The 17,405-nt window shown below is 43.7% G+C and overlaps 1 protein-coding gene across 4 annotated transcripts in view; it reads right to left on the reverse strand.

The window, feature by feature from the left end:
- The window catches only part of HOXB3 (homeobox B3), an 88,317-nt gene that overhangs the window by 50,018 nt on the left and 20,894 nt on the right, over nt 1-17,405 (reverse strand). Inside the window, exon 1 of one of the 4 annotated variants that reach the window (XM_082197342.1) lies at nt 17,184-17,297. The exons of 2 other annotated variants lie outside the window; for them this stretch is intronic. The gene's annotated coding sequence lies outside the window, so the exon portion shown is untranslated. Of the gene's footprint in view, nt 1-3,501; nt 3,719-17,183; nt 17,298-17,405 lie in introns of those variants that run through there. One more of the 4 variants, XM_082197341.1, reaches the window with a different exon arrangement.

Genomic DNA, 17,405 nt, shown 5'->3' on the forward strand with positions numbered 1-17,405 from the left:
GTTCTGTTCTCTCCCTGCGAATTTCCTGTTCCGCAGAAGATACCCGATAATTTGAATCAACCTGTCTGGATGCTTAAAAGATGGGGGCGGGGCGGGGGGACCCACTGGCATTAAAACAACACACCACCAACACGGAATAGTCCTTGAAGGGAAAGTCTTTTTACGATTTGCTTCGCCTTTTTTCCTCCCTTTCTTTTCCTCCTTCTTCGTCTTGAGGGATGCGTTCCGTAGCGTTTGTGTCAACTACATATTCCCCTAGATGCGAATTTGTGACGCAGCTTCTTTTACACAAATTCGGATCTACAGGGTACATACAGAAGACAGAGAGAGAGATTCTCCTTTGAGTTTGGCTAGAAGTCTTCCGTTTTGGCTTACAGCGAAGAGGAAAGGTGGGCGAAATAAAATAAAATAAAAAACAAATAATCCGTTTTTCAGGAGGAAGGTATGTCTGGAAATATTTGCTTGCAACACGCGTCGCAAAATCGCGTGCCTGTTAGCCCAACTCTGTCGCGTAATCCACTGTTGCTTCTTCCTCCGCAGAAGGAATACTGTTGCAGAAAGGTAGTCCAGAAAAGTTGGGAGGGAAGGAAGGAAAGAAGGAAAGTCTGTTGGAGGATCTAAGCAGAAACAAAGTCACTCCCAATCCACTTCAGTGAGATTTATCGTTTAATTAGAACTAAAACGACCCTGTTCACGCGATTTCGTTGTAATAAGTAATAACATTAGGCTTATTCCGATAATTTGGTTGTCTAACACACATTTACCCAGGGGTAAGTCCCACTGAACGCAATGGAGCTTAACTCTGAGTAGGCACGTATATTATTTTATTGTAGGGAGGGAGATCTTAAAACAAATACAAATATAAACAGGAAAACAGGGTGTGGCTCTCCCCCAACACACATAGGGCAATTCCATCCCTTTTCACCCCAGGGAAGAGGAATGGGGGAGGATCAAAGGGATTTCATTTCCGAAAAAAGGGGGATATAAAGCAATAAAATATGCAGTTTGTGTAAGTAATGAACCTTTTGCGGCAGGAAGTCGGGAGCAGCGCGGTTTTATGTAGATAGCTGTTAAGGCTGCTGGTCTGGAAAAATGAGACGCGTTGGAATTCGTGTTGCGGTTTTTAAAAAATTAAAAGAAAGGAAGCGGTCCCAATATTATTTTAGCGTAGGAATAGGGAATCCTTCGGGTTACACATAATTCTTCGTCAGGTAGAACAGTTTGTTCATTATTTACTCAGCAGTTGGCACTGGACTACCTATGAGGTGTCTTCACGCTGGATGAAACTGTATCAGAGCACAGCAATAGATTATGGCCCTATTAGTGAGGACAGTTCGTTTCTCCTATGTATCGAATATACTACCATAGGCAAGAGGTTATTGGTATTACTGTTTTAAACCGTTTAGCCGGGGAGCGAAGGAGGAAGAAACGCACGTGTTTCGAGTCCAGCCTCCCACATGAGTAAAAAAATAGTTTGGAAAAAGTCAAAGCAGCCACATTCTTGTTGTCCTCCTTCCTCCCCCAAACAACCAAACCCGTGGCAAGAAGGGTGCGTTAATTCATGTCTCTACACCCGCTTCCTACAACAGCAGATGCTGGTTAGATAACAGACAAGGCGTTTGTGTTTTAATTCATAATGCCATATTAAGCCTATACCCTTGAGAGGCCATGCCACTGGAATCCAAATCTCCAACTTCCAGGTAATGGTCCGTGCGAGCCCACCCTCCAACACTGAAGGCATCATTTTTCCAACACGGGCATCCCGAACCTGAACGTATTTACGTGGAAGTAAGAGCTGCTGATTTCAATAGGGCTTGCTTTCAAGTCAGTAACGAGGTCCCCGGTATTCAACCACCCCCACCTTCCATGAATTTCACCAGGTGCACCGTCTAATTCAACTAATATGTCGCAACCTATTTGTAAAGTGCGCCACCCCGGTCGGGCGGGGGGAACCCATAACTGCCCCGGTTGTTTTAGTGGGGCTAATATATTGTCGGGCGACAACACAGGAAATCCGGGATCTCAGCTGCAGATTTGTCTACTAAGAACAGAGACAAGTCCGACTTGAAAGCGCACCATACTCGGAATAATTTGTTTCAGTGGGAATCATTACCAAATTTAGAACTGAGGGCACTTTTGCAGAGTTGCAGGCCAACTCCAGTGCGCGGAGAGAAAGAGAAAGAACTTTCCTTCCACGAAGCCTACCAGACACAAAGGTATACCAGTTATACACCTTTGAGACATCCGCTCTCCTCTTTCTCCTGACCTTGATCGCTTCCATTTTTCATTTCCCCCGCCCTCTCCTGTTTCATCTGTATTCCATCCAGTCTTGTCTCAAGACATGGATTTTTCGGGAAAACGAATAGCTAGGCCTACTCTTTTATTTATTTATTTATATATATCTCTATCTTTTTTTTTTTATTTAAAGCGCCACCGCCACTTTTTTAGAATGCCTTGCGCAAATAGACAAAGGGGGGTTTCATCCTAGTATCACCAGCACCCCTAGCGTCTAGCAGAAATGTTCGATTCTTTCCACCCTCTCCAAAAGTCCCCCCCCCCGCGCACCACGCACACACAGAGGCATGGACAACACCCTGCTGTCCCCAAATCAAAAGATACACCTCCCCCCACCCTCCCAACCATCCGTGTTTTGTTTTGGCCACTCTCAATTGCTCTAATAAAACCGTCTCAACTTTTCGGAAGTTTGCAAAGACAGATTTAGCTCAGGCGTTCTCTGCATTTCAAAGAGGCAAGTTAATGAAGCCCTAAAACGACAGAGTTTCCAGGCAGATGGGACCCACAATACATTGTTTGCATACTACAATAAAGTTTAAAAAGATAGGAAAGGACGACTGGGTAATTGTTTGCCACAGAGGGTGCACACCTTTCGGACGCTACTCGGGCGTCCCAGTAATGTGTGTGTCGCGTTCCCCCCCATGACCGCACAACACCAAACTCAAAGCACCTGCCAATATATGCCAATATTATTTTACTACTAAGAACTGTTATCTTCTGGCTACCTTGGGTATGATCCCCGCGTGAATCCCGTTCTTCGCAATGGGGGGGGGGGAGAGCTTGCGCAGGAGAACTTCCCTCTCCCCTCTATATTACTTTCAGGACCCCCATCTAGGTAACTGCTGAGCCTGCCTCAGCGTTCAAGGCTGCTTTTCTGCACGTTGACCTAGCAGATCAGCTCCAGTTTACTACGGATAGACTTACTTCCGAGGAAATGCGTTAGGGATCGAGCCTCTTTATTTTGCAATCACAGCACCCTTCTCTGGATTGAGAGCAAAAAAAGCCTGGAGGTCTTCTCCTTCGACTCCTATACCTCCCCTCGCCACACAGTTCCCCCAAGGTACAAAAACTGAAGCGTTTACAACCCCCCGCCCCTTGTTCGCGCAGTTAAAAATAACCATCCCGTGCAAGACAGGATACAAAACGCCGCAGCCTTTCCCAAGCTGTCCAGCCACAACCACAATAAAAAGAATCCGAAACACCAACCGGAGAACTGGATCCTTCCGTCGTATCTCTCCTTCCTCCATGTCAAAGATTATTTTTTTTCCACGATAGGAAATCTCTTCCTTTTCCTTTCCTCCCCCTCCCACTGCGATTGCCTTTTAAAGCCTAAGGAATAGCTGGCTACCAGCTTGCAGGGAGCCGTAGGCCTAACTGAGCGTTTTCGGTTCGGATACCCGCAAGTTTTCGTATTAATCTCCATACTTTGTCAGTCTTTGTTAAACAGCTAGGCGTGTCCCCAGCGCCTCCAACATTTTAATATTTGTTAGACGCGCTGACCTGAGTTTCACCCCACTCCGGGGCTCTCCCTCTTGCATTTTCTATAATACGCTTGCATAGTTCTCTCGGTCATATTGAATTTTACCCAGGTCATTACTTTGGAGGGGTGGGGGAAATGCCACGGCAAGGAATTTTAATGCAGGCTTTCCTCTCTGTAGCGCCTGCGACTTTTTTCCCCAGTCTCTTTGTAAGTTGCTCTTTGGCCAGTAGATGCTTATGCAAAAGAGAAATGTGCGAGGACATATGCGCGCGCGTGCAGATAGATAGACAGATGAATTTACGAATATGTGCACGTCACTTGAGCCTGTTTATGCGTGCATCTAGATATGCATTCAATAAACACATGCATAAATTATTATTTAGCTGATGTGCCCCCCCCTTTTTTTGGCTTCGGGACCAAAACTTTTTTCATTCCAAATTAAAACTTAAACACACTTTCCTCACACATGAATAGGATCTATCCCCCCCCCCGAAAAAGAGGAAAAGAAACAACGACCACTGAATAAAACACAATACAGAGAAATGATACGGGGATTCAAAGGGAGGGAAAGAAGTACTGTACATATACTGAAAACTCTGTGCCTTTTCCCATCACGAGCAAAGCTGCGGTTGAATGTCACCTACGCTTATGTAATATATTCCCCCTCACTTCTCCCAGTTAAAGTAATTCCGGAAGGAAATTTGTTGGAAAGAAACTCTACCTTTGAAGCCACCAGAGGTGTTACCCTAACTCATCAAAGGTCTAGCTTCAAGAATGTAATGGATTGTGAAGGCTTGAGCTTTCCAGGCCCGTAGCTGCCTATTGTTCGATGTATGTATTGTTCACCATCTATTCTACAGGTACACACACACACACACACACACACACACGGTGTGCTGCAGAGCAGGTTACCTGCTGCACGTTACAGAGGCATGCCATGAGAAGTCTATCGAAAAGTCAATTGGCATTAAATTATTTCTATTAATAACTCATTACATGGATTGTCTTGTGGGGGGGGCGGACTTGTAGAAATAACCTCTCGCTCTCATTTTCGCCACGAACGGGTTTTAAAGCTCGTCCAATAGCAGCTTATCCCCTTGTTCTCTCGGATTCTTTATCCCTGACGGCTCTTCCTATAGAGGGCTGGGCTATGGTGGCAAATTGACTCTTAAACGGTAGGATACACGGGGATCTGTACTGGGAGCAAAGGAAGCGTGTGCTTGTGTGAGCCATGAAAATTCATGCCGAGATGATTTTAACCTTCTGAAAACAAACGGAGTTGTTACCCACTCACATTCCCCCTCCCTTGTTATTGCGCAAACCTGGAGCGGTGATGACTGCGCTTCAGAGATAACTGTAGTAATTAGAGAAGCCTAGAGATGGATCGCCCAAGTTACGCTTAAAATGTAGCCCGTTTACAGTGATCTTTCATAAATACCAAGCAAAAAAACCCTCAAGAGTTCGTTACAATTAACCTGTATTGCTTTATGGGAGAGTACGCACGCAAATACACACCTTGAAATGCTAATATTATTATTTTTTGCTTTTGCATTTCAACCAATTTGGGATTAGATATCCGAATGGAGATATATGGAAACCAGCCATTTCTATGTGACGCACCTCTCAAGAAATGCATTTTGGATGTAGAAATACCCTCTTGCTTAGGATTGGGTGTGCCTTTAAATACGCGGACCACAACCCCCTTAAACCTCTTACTCCAAATTAGGGGCAACCCAATTTACAACTCAGTAACTCTGCTTAAACCTCCATCCTAACCACTTGGGTTTGGACTCAGTCCGAAACTTACGCCGCAGCAACTAGGGTAAGACAGCAACTTGTCACCCCTGGTTCTAAATATTTACACTTAAAACAATAGGGTCTTCTTGACCTTTAACAGGACTTTATATCCCAGATCCTGAACAGGCTTTATTGCAAACGAATCTCACTGTTTTCAGTGGGGCTTGCTTTTGATCGTCAACGTGTTTAGGATCTGCGCACAAATAAATTAGCTGGTAGCCAGCTACGTGGATCTGATTCATGGAGGTTCTGCAGTGAATCGCTCCTTTCCACCTACATCGTGCAACGAGGCGGGGGGAACTGACGCTAAATTCAATTTAATCCGCTAAATGTTGAACAGGAGAGTTATAAGAAAGGAAGAACAGGAGCTCAGGTGCTTCTGCGGTCTGCCTGTGTGTACTTAGAATGGTTTCATAAATTTTCCTTCCAACTGTACCATTATCCTAACTGCTGAGATCAACCCCTTCATTCGAAATTAAAATGATTTATTTATTTATTTTACTGTCGACTTTAATCCGGCCTGGTTCGTTCTTTATTGTTGCCGAATATATTCTGCGCCAGTAATTCGGATGAGGAATGATCCCCAAGCACACACGCATCAATTCAGAGGAGGTGCATGCCCTAACACTCTTGCAACAGAGTTTTAGAAATTAAATCTGCCAGCCAATCGAATATTCGATTCCTCTCAGCCGTTTGACCGAGCAATGTATTAATGAGCAGAAAACGGTTAATTACCACTGCACTGCTAAGCCTCTGTGAAGACACCGTTAAGACTCTTAACTTCAGTTATCTTCTTAATTTAAGAGGATCCTGAAGCAAGTGGACAATCCCTCCTAAATGTGAGATGATTTGCAATCGACTAAACAAAAGGCGCTTTTTATCAGAAGGAAAAGTAAACGTATTAAATGTTATTAATCATATTCGGGAATATGGAATAGTCTCTCTTCGAATACTCTGACGTTGAAGGACAGTGTATGATTATCTAAAGAAAATGAATATAATAAAGTGAAACAAAACCCAGATTCCAAATGCCTTGACAATAAGCAAGCTCAGAACCCATCAGTATTGTGGGAGATCCAAGGTTAAGATAGTATCCGACAATTTATTTTAAGACAGTGTTAGTACTGCTTTCCAGTTTTAAGAGGCAAAGTCTCTACAGCAATTAATTCCCTAAAAGACAAAGTCATAGTTCTTAACCCATTAATCCCTGATAGTTAATCTGTAAAACTTTACAGAACACCCCAACAGGAAGTTGCATAGGAGAACTTCCGGGATGCTTCACATCCTATATTACTAGAGGATTAAGGCTGAAATTTATCCTTCGCAAGACCGAAATGAATGGGCGCTGAGCAAAACCGAGGTAGTTTTTTTAAAAAAAAAATCAACAGGGTTTGTTTGCATATGGGAAATGGATGCTGGACTCTCCCTAAATTCCCTACAGCTTGGAGTTTATGATAAAATCTTTTAGAAGCATTCTTTGACACATCCTATATTGTTTCCAATTCCTTTGTTTATTATTCATTTTAATGACGTGATACGTATTTTTATAGTTATTTGATTTCAGAAAAGCATACATCTTTACCCTGGGAACACCCCTCCAACTTTGGTTCAGTGATTATTTTCCCCATGGGGATGTGTGGAAGATTACAAAGATTATTTTAATTAAAATATTACATTATAAATGTTCGCTGTGTAGCAAGGATTTATTATGTTTTAATAATAATAATAATCATAGAATCATAGAATCATAGAGTTGGAATAATAATAATAATAATAATAATAATCCACGTTATTGAATTAATATATTATAGCTCTTTAATTTATAGTATACATAGATGATCACAGCAGTTAAAGAGCTTGTACAGAAAAAGAAACTTTTCAAAAGAACAAACGTGTGTGTTCTAAATCTGCGCCGACTAGAAGGTTGTGATCCAGCAGGAAGCTCTTACGCGCAAACGCCATTGTGGTGAATGAATGTAAGCACTGCCCCGATCCTGCGTAGTGCCCATTGACTCTAATGGCCCTTACCCAGGAAGAACTGCCTGCGGCACTGAGTCCAAACTGTTCAGTACAGTCGTTAGTTAGAAGGAGAGAGAGATCGACCCAAGGCACCTCCAACACCAAGCTCAAAATACTACTACCTCATCATCCCAGCTAACCTGCCTGCCCCCAGCCTCCCAGCTCCACCTTGTCCCCCTTTCATAGACAACAGCTCTGTAACATTTTGAGTCGCCTCTCTCTCCACTTCCTAACTCTTACCTCGAGATCGTATTCTCTCATCTCTAGCCAGTAAACAAGCAATGTCTCTTCCCCTCCCCCCCCCCCACGCTACACCATCACCCTTCCCCCTCCCCTCCCCCCTCCCTCTCCTCTTTAGCGCTGACATCCAGTCTATCAGCCTCAAACACAAGACCCGGTCTCGCACCGCCTAAACTTTTGACCCTCGCCTTTTTGACCCCTCGGAGCTATAATGGCGTTCTATCCAATCTACCAACGACCATATTCACCTCTCCTAGTCTTCAGAACCTGCGCAGACTTTCTTTCTTTCTTTCTTTCTTTCTTTCTTTCTTTCTTTCTTTCTTTCTTTCTTTCTTTCTTTCTTTCTTTCTTTCTTTCGTTTTCCCCTCATTTCACTCAGCGTTTGCAACCCACCTCCAATCCCTATATCCACCCTCTCCTCCCAAACCACACTTTAAAAGGGTGCTGCGTGCTGGGGGGTGGGGGTGGGGAGAGAACGCGAAGAAAAGGACAGCTGGGCTCGACGCCTTGAGAACCAGTTTTTCTTTTATTTGCCAACTTGAGGGCTACCCGCCGCAATAGTTGAGCCCCCTGTTTTCGCCGTTTTAGTGCTGGGGAGCTGCGCGGTTGCAGAAGGTGGCTCGCGGCTCCCCCCACCCCGCAGTGGGGAGGGCGTGGTTCGCCGTGCATTTTGGCGAAGCTTCCAGGGGGATAAATGAAGACTTCTTCAAAGAGCTCGCCAGAAAGGCTCAGGAAGTGACCCTGGATAGCTGCGGTGGATTGGTCTGAAGCGGGCTCTGCTGGTTATACTGAGTTGTTACAAGCTTTTGAGATTTCCGCCCCCCCCCATTCCAATCTCGCCACCCCACCCCCCTCTTTCGCACACCGATATAATACTTCGCAGAGTTTATTTTAAGGGAAGTTTGTCCTTTTTTTGCCTCCATCTGCGAAACAGCAGCAGGACCCTCATTAAACCGTGTTTTAATAAATCCCAAAAGATCAGGTAGTGTTAGTTTGCACCCCAGCCAGGAACAACAACAACCCGAAATAAAAACTTGCGGAATTGGGGCCCTTTAGAGTCCAGAGCTGAACTGGTTTAGGTCGCAATCCTACGCTTAGTTGCGAGGCATTCCCATTGAGTTTCACTTGGGCTTAGGTTCTGGGGGCAACCACGGAACATGCAAGAACCCTCTTCATGATATGCAATATTTTGAGGTGGATTGAGCCACACTCAGGATAAACACTTAAATTACTCAAGTCCACTGATTTTTGTGGGTCTACTCTGAGTAGGACAACCGTGGGGAAGCACCCAAGAGTCGCGCCCTTTTTGTAATGTAATTGCCTCCCCCGATCTAGCAAAGCAGAATGAACATTTCATTCTCAATTGCACTGCTGTTGTTTTAAATAAAGCAGCCCAAGAAAGGAAGGACAGAATCATGGAAGGAAGATCTTCTAAATTCCTTTAAGGCACCCACCCCTCACACATATATATGGATAAATTTGGGGCTGTGAGACGAAGTGATATACTTGGGAAAGAGCATTAAAACTGCTCAGGAGCTGTTGATTTCTTATGAGACACAAATCAAAACTGTCATCTTCAAAGTTAACGTTTATTTCATGTGTGGAAGGAACAGAGGGCTATGACCTTTGGATGAAGAATATGCACGTGCTGACCAATTACCCTGTTAACAGATGTTGGTACTATCATGTCATCTGATCAAACCTTCATCCCCCAGAAACCAAGCCGGCAACGTGTTTCTATAGGTCAAATGATTTATTAGGGAGTAATAAATATATAATCTCATATAAACGATACCCCAGTCTTCTTTCTTTTGTCCGTCCAACCAAGCACCAACCAACCAACCAACCAACCAACCAACACATTTGTATAGCAACGCCAATGCAGTCAAAGCGGTTTACAATGGTAAGGAAAAATAGAGGAGGAGGGAAGAAGAAAACAAGCAAACTCAAGTACTATTTGGAATCAGCTCTACCACCTCTATTTGCTTGGGAATAGCTCCCATGAATATTCTGAAGCGTGTTTGAAGCAGTCAGGAAAGTGGTGATATTCGTTTCCTCTTCTAACAAGGCGTGTGCGGGTAAAACACCTACGAAAACTTGCTTCTCCATGTCACCTAGCAGGCTATATATTCTCCCCTTAACACTCCCCCCCCCCGCAAAGTATTTCTCACTTCTCACCTTTTCAACAAACATCCCAGGCTATCATCGTTGTTCTCCTTTCTACAGACTGGAGGGAGACTAACGCTGAGTGACAGCGGCTTGCCAGGTGCTGCCCAGAAAACCATGTTTGAGATTAGATCCTGTCCAGGCCTTGCCACCCATCTTCTCGACTATGTTCTTATCTGCATATACTTAGTCAAACCAGAATAGGTGCTCGTTCGTTTGTTCTTAATTGCAGTTGTGGCGTTTAGGTTTTTTTGCTTTGTTTTAATTTCAACAAACCGAATGCGGTTCCGAATTGTGGCAATTTGGAAGGAGAGCTTACAGAAGGCGTGGATGGTTGTGAAAGACCACTAAAACATGAGCCTTAAAATGAGACTCTCCCCCCAAGTACTTGAGGAAGAGTCGCCCATTGCATTTTGATTTGGGGCAGGGAGGCGGGGGTGGGGTGGGGGAGAAGAAGAGCTGGTTCTCCTATATAGATGCTGCTCTTTACCTCTCTGTCTGCTGACCTGGGAATGATCCCGAGTTCCTATGAATTATTGATGAGCTATAAGGACCGTTCCCCCCCTTCTTTCAGTATGCAAACCCCATTACACTGTTAAAATGGCGATTTAATCGTTTAGAATAGCTTTGCTTTGCTTCCTGCTCGCGCCCTCTCCCCCCGCCCCTCAAGACAACTCATTTGTGCCCCCTTTTCATTTAATTTTCTTAATTAAAATCCTTTCACAGATTTTAATCCCTCTCCTTTTCTCTTCTGGTAGGAGAGAGAGAGAGAGAGAGAGAGAGAGAGAGAGAGAGAGAGAGAGAGAGAGAGAGAAGGACCTTATAGTTAAAACAGCGAAACTGCTTTTTAAAACCAGTTGTTTTAAACAATCGTAAACCCGCCAGCTTCTATTATTTTTAAATCAAGAAGAATAGGAGCGGTATTTTTCTTTGGTGTTTTAATCCAGATTACAGTGGAACAAACTCAAGACAATTCAGCAACCACTCTTGCACCATGAAATGATGCCTCGTTGCGCAAAGAGAGATATAATAATGAACATTATGTGGGTGGGTGGGAGTGTAGAAAGAGCGAGACAGACAGACACCTATGGCATCCTACAGCCAAAGTTAAGATCACTATGCAGTGCAGTCTCATACATGACTCGCACTTTGTTCAGTGGGGCTTACTCACAGGTTGGTATTGATAGGATTACAGTTTAAGTCCCGTTGGTTTTATTGATGGAATGAAGCAGGTGCCTAAATCTCTCCCGTTGAACTAAAAGGCATTTTAAAGTGCTCAGGTTGGTGGTATCGAGGTCCTGTTTTATGTTTGCTTCTAGTGCCTGTGGCCGGGTACTTTTTTTAAAAAATAAAAAGTCCCCTCCTATTTCCGAATTAAAACAGTTTTAAGCAACATAATATGGGCTTAAACTCCTCATCCCGCCATTAGTACCTCTGGAAGATCCATTCTGTTATTTGACTCGGGTACAGGAAGAAGGCAGAAATCGGGAGCAAACATAAATTCTTATGCGATTATCTGCATCCTTTTCTCTGCCTCTTGCTTTTGGAAGTGTGCAGTCCTAGACACACATCCCTGAGAGTCCCATTGAACTCAACGGGAACTACTTCTGAATATGTATGGATAGGGTTGCACTGTAAGAGAAGAGAGACTGTCTCCACCATTGCTATACTTTGCTACACATGCCATCAACTTGTAAGATGTGAGTTCAGGGCCCAATTTTGGATAGGAGGTGTATTCCCAGCAGCTGACAGGGGGGAAATAAACCACTTCACTTTGTTCTTAAATATCCATTTGTCTACGGCCCTGATAAACAATAACCTTAGAGTTGGGTATCACCACAGGCATGTGGAAAAGTTAAATGTATATATTTAACCAAACATCTGTGCAAAAGCTTGGAATGCCAAAAATTTTGCATGGCATAAGTGCTTGAATCTGCTCTCCTACAACACATTACATGACAATTGCTTCTAAGTAGGGATGAGGTGCCTGCAAGCCACAAAGCAAATATTTTAGAGACACTTCTCCACTCTATCCAGATGTAAAAGCTTTGTTGCCAGTTTAGTAAATCTATTTCTTTAGCTATCTATATAAATATCTGTGCAGGTTATCCTCATGCATAGTGAGTAGATGGCTATAAGGTCGTGTGTGTGTGTGTGTGAAAGGGGGTATTCATACAATGGTTTATACACACACATGCGCCTGCAATGAATAGGGTGGACTGGTTATCATGAGGCCAACAGAGTTCAAGGGGAGTTTATCCATTGACTTCAAAGAACATTGGATCTGACCTTTTGTGGTCAAGAAGTCAACTATTGTCGCCTGACAAACGTACTACTTAGAGAGGTGTATATTGGCTGGTCTGGAGCAGATTGTCTCCTCCTCCCCAACACCCCCCCCTTCACAATTTGTGAGGATAGACTGGAAAGATTAATTGGGAAAGATTCGAACAGGATGCATAAAAGGCCCACTTCTGTTTTGGGAATCTGGGATCTTTGGGGGAGGGGCAGGGAGGATGTGTATGTGTGTGCAGTTTATTATTTACAACTGCTAATCACAGTAAGCAGAGTACCACTACTCCTGAAATTCACCATCACTGTTACAATAACTTTACTAGCAGAGGTGTACAAAAAAGAAAGAAAAGAAAAGAAAAGCCACAGTCCTAAATACCACCGGACACTGTACCTAACCAATATTATTGAAACCAATGTGTCTTAATTTTCACTTCCTTCTGTTTGGAATGGACGATTTTCGACTCCTACTACTACCCACCCCTGAATCTTGTTCAGTAGTAGCAACTTCTCCACTGCGTGATATCATGAAAAGAGGGAAAAAATGCAGGGAGAAACTTCAAAAGAGCAAATAAAATTCGGATTTGCAGAATTCGTGAAGAGAAAATATTAATAATAATAATAATAATACAAACTCCATTGTATAGAATTGTATAGAATATGATATTATCTGCAAGATATGATATACGACGAGTGTTTCCTGTTTACATTGTATATAATTAAATTTCACTACTGCAAATAATAATAATAATAATAATAATAATAATAATAATAATAATAATAATAATAATAAACAAACAAACACGATAGGCAATTGAGGGTGAGCAGTATTTTCTGGTGAAACCCTCCTGTATCTAGGAAGAATTGCCTTCCTGTTTACTCTCCCATGAAGACTTTCTCAAGCCGTTGCAGGGAAAAGCAAACAAACTAAGAACAAGGAACAAGAATAGGAAGAAAAAGATAAGAGAGGAATTTCTACTTTTCCTTACTATAAACTCCCACTGGCCATAATAAACACTGGCGTCTGTGGAGAAAGGAAAGCAACTTTGGAAAAGACACCAGGAGAAGAAAAGTGAGTTATAGAAGGGAACTTTTGACATAACTCTGAATGCAGATGAACAGAGAATATGCACAGAAAACCTAAAGAATGTTGCCTCCTCTGTTGGGACAGTTCTCGCTTGCGGAAAGGATTTAAGAGGGGCGCGGGGGAGGGAGGTCTGGTTTAGGACTGCGGATCGGTGGCCAGGCTTAACAGATTATGAGATGTTTCTACTTTCCCTTCTTTAGATGTTTTGGGCAGGACAGAAGCAAGGGAAACACCCACCGGTCACCTTTATGAAGGTGTGGCCTCCCTTGTGCCGTCTTTCTTTCGACGCACGGAATGCCCTTCCCATTAAAATGGAACCGGATGGAATCAGCCCAACAAACACAACGGCCAGGATCAAACGAGGTGCTAGGGATGGGACGCTGGACCTGGTTCTCTTGAGACACCGCAGGTATCATCCTGATAGGATGCCCTTCTTGCCTTGGCTGTGTGGGATAGCAGTCCTGCAGCGTAATCCTAGTCATGTTTCCTCGGAAGTATGGCACACTGAGTTGCAAAGAGCATACTCCCCCAACTTACCTAACCCCACTTACGTATTGAATTTGAGTGCAATAGGACTTTACTCAGGCTTGGTTAAGACTGCCGTGTCAGCCTGCATAGGATCGCAAGCCTTCCTTCCACATATGCCTCAATACGCAAGTGAGAAATGTATGTAGGTAGGTGCATAGGCGTGGGGATTAATCGTACAGGCAGATGAATCACAAACATGCAAAGAGAGAAGTGTGGACTGGATAGGAAGAAAGGGAGGTTTGTGGAATGGAGAAACTCACGGATGGGTGGTGGAAATTTCCTTAGCAATAAGGTCCTCTGTTTTCCGACCCTGGAAACCAGAGATCTCCATTCTTCCCATACATAGGTATTACTCCTTCACTCCGTGCCCATAGTCTAGATTGCTGCCCAGTGTCCCAGTGCCAATAAATTGGATGGGAAGGAAAGCAATGTCGTTCATATATGTGTATGAGCGCCCATACCAAACGTCGGCGTCCTTCCTGAGACCAGATACAGATTCGATGAGACCGCAGTATCTCACAGAACAGATAAGAGTGCATGACTGGCGCACAGCCTGCGAACTCTAACCTAAACGGGTAGCATTCTTTTCTCTCTCATTCTGTGGAGATGTATCTATCTATTTTACAGGTGTGCATGCGTGTGAAAGCTGGCTTGTGGCAGCCCCTAAAGTCTGAATCATTTGTTTCGAGTTCAAGAGCACGATCCACTCAAGGCTAAAGTTCCATTTAATTCAATGGAATATATTTAAGCAACTGCCTAACTCTTCAGTTGAATTACATGGGAGCAGGATGTGCTTAAGGATAGGTGGGTCATAACTCCAAAGGGTTTTTTCAGAAGAACAAAGGTGTACTGTATTATGTACTGAGAGACATTCGGAGTAAGGTTTTAGAGAATATGGTCTTTCCCCATTCAAGCCAGCAAGCTACCATCACCAGGCACATTGCACAACTGCAGTCAAGTGTGTTCTCAGATCCTATTCTCAGAGAAGGGCACAGAGTCAATAGGGGACAGTCTTCAGAAACAGTAGGAAGGATGGTCTAAATGTGATAGGAAGGGAGAAGCAGCAAAAGTGGTCCCTTTTATCCTGCACCGAAAGACATGTGTCTACCAAATGTTACACAGCCCTAAAGATCCTAGCTTCAAGCAATGGAGGGGGGAGGGAGGAAAGGGGGAGAATAACACTTGGAAAATATTCCTCAACCCACAAAACCGCCAGAGCTCATTCAGCAGGGTTACTTACTTAAAGTCTATTTCAATGAATAGTGCTCTTGCCTAGGCCCCATTCATTTAAATGGAACTTGTGAGAGATAATTCAGGTTGGAAAATGGTTCCTTCGCACCAGCTCATTTTTGAAAGCGGGTGCAGAAATATGAAAAAAACCACACAACACCCCAAAACCCACAATGCCTACAAATCAGCTAGAAACTGTTCTGCTTATGGAAGAGCAAGGCCTCTTTGAATCTCTGATTTACTAGTAATTTCCATTAAAACGAAGAGGAGCGAGGTAGCATAAAGAAGAAGGGCTGGTAGCGAGGTTGCAGCAGAGTCAACATCTCATTTCATCAGTCCAAATGAGTTTGTGGTTTGTTTGTTTTTAAACGCCAACACACAATTTACATTTCAGTTCTGGGCTACTTTATTCGGAGGTAAGCCCACAAAGCACAGTGGGATATACCTCAGATATAAGTGTGCATAGGTTTGCATAGGAGACGACTGCATATACCATTGAAGTCTATGGAATGCAGCTGTCATTTTGAAGCCCTGAGGCTCCCTCTTATCTAAGATCCTATACAGCCCCTTATTCCTGAACGTAAGAAGCAAGCAGGCTTCAAAACTCAAACAAGGTTTGTCCCACTCCCTCCCTGTGTTTTAAAATATTTCATTTGGCTGATCCAACAACAAGAGTAAATAGAAGTTTCTAAAGCTCTTTGGCATAATCGCGTTAAAGTCCAGAGTCAAACAGCTTTAGGTCAAGTGCTGGATGTTTATGCTGAAAGCATCCTCAAGACAAGAGGATTTTTTACGTTCATTGATCAGTATCTGGATTAGGCCCCGTCTGGAAAGCCTCTGCTACCTTTATGATGAACCTTTCCTATTTGGACGGAAGAAACGGGAAGTTTCAAACATTTATAGGGCATGGAGCAGTATCTCTCCCCTCCCTCCAAAAAACTCATTTCCCTTTTCCAAAGGCGCCTTGCTTCGGACAGAGAAGATTCCATAAGTGGGCGAGATGGAAACCTGCCCCATTTAACAAACTTTAGTCTCTTCCACCTTTATATCAGCCAAGCAACTAGCCTGGACACATTGACTTGGAAGTAAGCCCCACTTGATTCACGGTGCTTACTTCCGGGGGGGGGGGAAATATGCATAGCAGAGAGTTGCACAAGACACGGGGACGCACCACATAGGACACTATCCACGGAAAAGTACATGCTCTTTGATCTTCATTTCCACCAGGCTTGCGCAGGAGAACTTCCCAGGCCATGGTTAGCAGCAACATGTGGAAAATTACAAATATACCGAGGAAGCGAAGGAAGATACCTTTTAAAATGGGGTGGGGGGTTGGGAGGCTAAAGGAAATGTCCCGAACGACAGAAATACTGAAGAATGGGGAGGGGGAGGTAAATTGTGAACGTCCAATGTTCTGACGGTAAGTTATTCAGTAATACACACACACACACACACACACACACACACGGTTAAAAAGCAATGTTGTCTCTCAAAGTCTACATTTTGCTTTCCCAGCGTGCGCACACACAGGACACACAGACACACGCAGACAGAACAGCCTCTGTTGAAAGCAAGCCGTCGAAATCAATCCTACTGATTCTGATAGGAATCACTTCTAAGTAAGTGTGCTTAAGACCTGGACATCAATACACGCCCAATACCTGAATACACCCGCAAAGTGCTTTACAAGAGCTACCAAGGACCTCAGCGAAGTTGTCATACATAATCCCCTCTCTCCCTCGAGCAAAATCCTTGGAGCACTCCGCAGTGACATCGCCATTCATCGAGATGGAACGCTTCATCTTATTTCCTCTTCTTCTGCTAACCATATGCCTATATACATACATACATACATACATACATACATACATACATACATAACGTGGGCCACTCCAAGGGAGTACTGGGGCCTTAACATTCATTTAGCTAAGACTGTACAGAAGCAAGCTGGAAAGAGAGACAGGAATCCCTCCCCCCGCCCCCCCGCCCAATCTCTAGCAATCTAGCCTTTTAAAAGTCATTTAACCAGATAGTATTTCAAGAGAAACTTACTTTAAGCTTAGCAGTTTCTAAGTCCTCTGGAGTAAACACTGAACCATCAATGCTTCCTATTCCAGCAATGGAGAAGCCTTTATCTAGCCTGGAAAAGTGATCTCCCATTCCTGCCCCTCTCCAAGCCAAAGCAGGCAGTTAAAATGTCACTTAACATTCTGGAGAATGTGAAATATATTGTACATTGTCAACTCCCCAAAACCATAAAACTAACTTTATGGA

The sequence above is a fragment of the Podarcis vaucheri genome (genome assembly GCF_965113315.1).
Source record: "Podarcis vaucheri genome assembly, chromosome: 13".
In the NCBI taxonomy this organism is placed as follows: domain Eukaryota; kingdom Metazoa; phylum Chordata; class Lepidosauria; order Squamata; family Lacertidae; genus Podarcis; species Podarcis vaucheri.